Source organism: Gavialis gangeticus, unplaced genomic scaffold, assembly GCF_001723915.1.
Source record: "Gavialis gangeticus isolate Ggan-Ray unplaced genomic scaffold, GavGan_comp1, whole genome shotgun sequence".
Taxonomy (NCBI): domain Eukaryota; kingdom Metazoa; phylum Chordata; order Crocodylia; family Gavialidae; genus Gavialis; species Gavialis gangeticus.
In genome coordinates, this window is record NW_017729025.1 from 89,017,089 (window position 1) to 89,020,162 (window position 3,074).

Below are 3,074 nucleotides of genomic sequence, written 5' to 3' on the forward strand. Positions count from 1 at the left end.
AGCTTATCATTACATCGGGGGGTACCATCAGGAACTTGGTGAACAGCTGTTCACCAGGGCACCCCATGGGGAAGACCAGGAGCAATAGATAAAAGCTTCTGGAAAGCCACTTCAGGCTCAATCCCAGGAAAAATTCCTTCACAGGCAGGGTGTCCAAACTGTGGAATAAACTCCCTCTAGTGGTGGTGCAGTCACCTACACTGGAAATATTCAAAAGGAGACTGGACAGTCACCTTGCTGGGGTCACTTGACCCCAGTTGTCTTTCCTGCTTAGTGCAGGGGGACTGGACCCGATAATCTACAAGGTCCCTTCCAGCCCCTTACAATCTATGACTCTCTGTACCTAGGCACAAAGTCAGTGGCCACTTTTGAAAATTTAATTCTAAGTGATTACCTCTGGTCACACAAGAGAGGCAGGGACATACTTGAGAAGAGAACCTGGTAGCTCTGGTTTCCAATCTCTTGTCTAAAGCAGTATCTTTTCTTCATTTCAGTTTAGTAAATGAGTTAAGTTGGAGACTAGCTTATCTACAGTTAAGAAACTGCTTGGAAAGTGAAAGAACATGAAAGCTTGTTTGCATCCTTAAACTTCTGATTAAAAACGAGGTATGAAAGGATGAAATCTATTAGTTCTAAAATCTTGTAGGACACGATGACCAGGAACAAGCAGTTCCATTCACTACTACTACAGATAGCACTTTTCTTCCTTTATAAATCAGGTTCAAACAACAAAAATTAATAAAGTTACTTTTTTCATACATGTTCAGTACATTTTAAAGTAGTTATTTAACTGGTAAGAAATAACTTAATCATTCTGTCCTTGTATATTATCCATTGAACTCCAATTTATGTTCAAATACAGCTTGACATAAATGATGGGTATAAATGAATCATTATCTAGTTAAAAAGCATTTATCCTTTTTAACAAAATAAAAACATAACAAATTAAGAATCTGAATAAATGCATGGAAAACCTTTCCTGCTTAAAGAAATGTGTGTGGATACAATGCATCTTTCTGATTAGCATGAAAGAACAAATGTTAGTGTTACAAGTATTTTAGTTGCAAATTGACATGTTTTAATGGACTCTAACCAATAAGAATCCAACTTTCTGATGAAATTCTCTAAAAAGGACAGACTCAAAGCAAGATGAAAGCCAATTATTTATACAAAGATTTCTGCTTGCCGATTTAAGTCATAATTAAAACTGGCAATTTACATTATTTTAATTGGAATCAATCAACCTGGTTTGTTCTTTATGGTGATGAAATGAAACTAAAAGCTTTCATCCCAACCCTCTAGGACTGGGTTAACATACAATTGAAACCAGCTCCAAATGTCAGCTCTGTTTCGATTTTCAATAAGAATTAATAAAATGAAGACCAGACCTCCACAAGCCCCTCTCTGCCTGCAGACAATATTTGACTGTTCTTGTTTTCTACACAGCAGTCTAAAAAAAAAAAAGAGAGCATTTCTACAATCTTACGTGCTAAGAGTTACAGGAACACAGGATTTATTATAGTGGCTCAGGGTTTTGAATGGGAACTTGTATCCTGCTTCTGGCAGTGTCCAGAAAACCCCTAGCTCCAGTTAGTGATGTGTACACAAGGGAAAAACTCCTTAGTGACTGTAGAAGTGACCAGCTCACAAGGCGAGGCTTAAGATTTGCTTATTCTCGTCTTAAAAAGCATAACTACAACTATAATCTGTCATAAAACACATTATCCTGCTCTTTTAGTAACCCAGCTCCAGACTTTAGCTGCAGTCAGGCTGCTCACATGCTATAGATAAACCTAGGCATATTGCTGTTTGAAGGAGGTGGCAGGAAACTAATGCAATTTTTGAAAGGTTGCTGTCAAATCCCTCGAGTTGAGGATGATCTCTACCACAGCAAATTGACGGGTCTTGGAGAGACTTAGCGCAATCCTTGAGTCAGATTCATTCACAGAAGTTGCAGGTCTTTCTGCAAGGAAGAGTAGGCCATAGGCTGGAACTTCCTTCCTCTGCTCTCTGAAAATAGTGGGAGTTAGACACACTACTTCACCTGGGTGTTTTTAAACGTTGAAATAGGCTCCTAAATACTCTTAACAAGCTTGTAACAAGCTTATTTCCTTTTACTTATCCTAACACTGTGTGAATAACTTTGAATGACCCTTTGTTTTCATACTATTGGGCTGTGTCCAGACATGCGTGGATGTTTGGTTCCCTGGGGAGAAGTAGCGGCGGCGCACCTTGTACCACCGCTACCTCTCCCCGGGGAACGCCTGTGCCACATGGCAAGCTACCCCATGTAGGGTTGGGGAGGCTGGGGCCAGCACTACACAGGCCCCAGCAGCCTTACCTGTGGTCCTGGGGGGCCTCCCGGGGCTGCAGTAGCAGCAATTCTGCAGTGCAGAGCCTGGCTGGCAGCTCAAGCATGGCTCCAGGCAGCCCAGCTCTACTTTTAAGTGGTGCATGCTGTCTGTGTGTGCCCTGCTCTGCTTTTTTTTTTCCCCTGCAGGTTTTTTTGACTCCTGGATATCCAGGGGTCAAAAAAATCCACAGAAAAAAAGCAGAGCAGCACACACTCATGCAGCATTCCCTTGCAGCATGGAGAACATCTAAATGCGCAGTATGTGGCGCTGCAGACGTGTTTACAATACTACATACCACACGGCCACGCTTGTCGGGATGTGGTCTTGCAGAGCAAAAGAGAATGACCGATCACTAGTCTAGTTTTTCACTCGAGCCTTCTGTAGCACAGCCCTGCAGCCCAGTCCCTCAGAGGGCTATTCCAGTCTGCCACGTCCAGAAGAATGAGGTCAAAATACATTAAGAGATCTCCAACTCTCCAGAGTCCTACCTCAGCCCTTTGGTGTGTAGCTGTTAGCTAACCTTTAGGGCTGTGCAAAGCTTCAACTTAATATTCGATTCGACAAATATTCGACATATTCAACCTTGAAAAGTGAAAGTCGAGTCGAATAGCAGCTGCTTGAATAGCTGTTGAATCGAATACCAGAAGTCAGATATTAACAGTGTGAGTCGAATATTAACAGCGCAGGTTGAATATTCGACAAGGGTCGAATATTCGACTT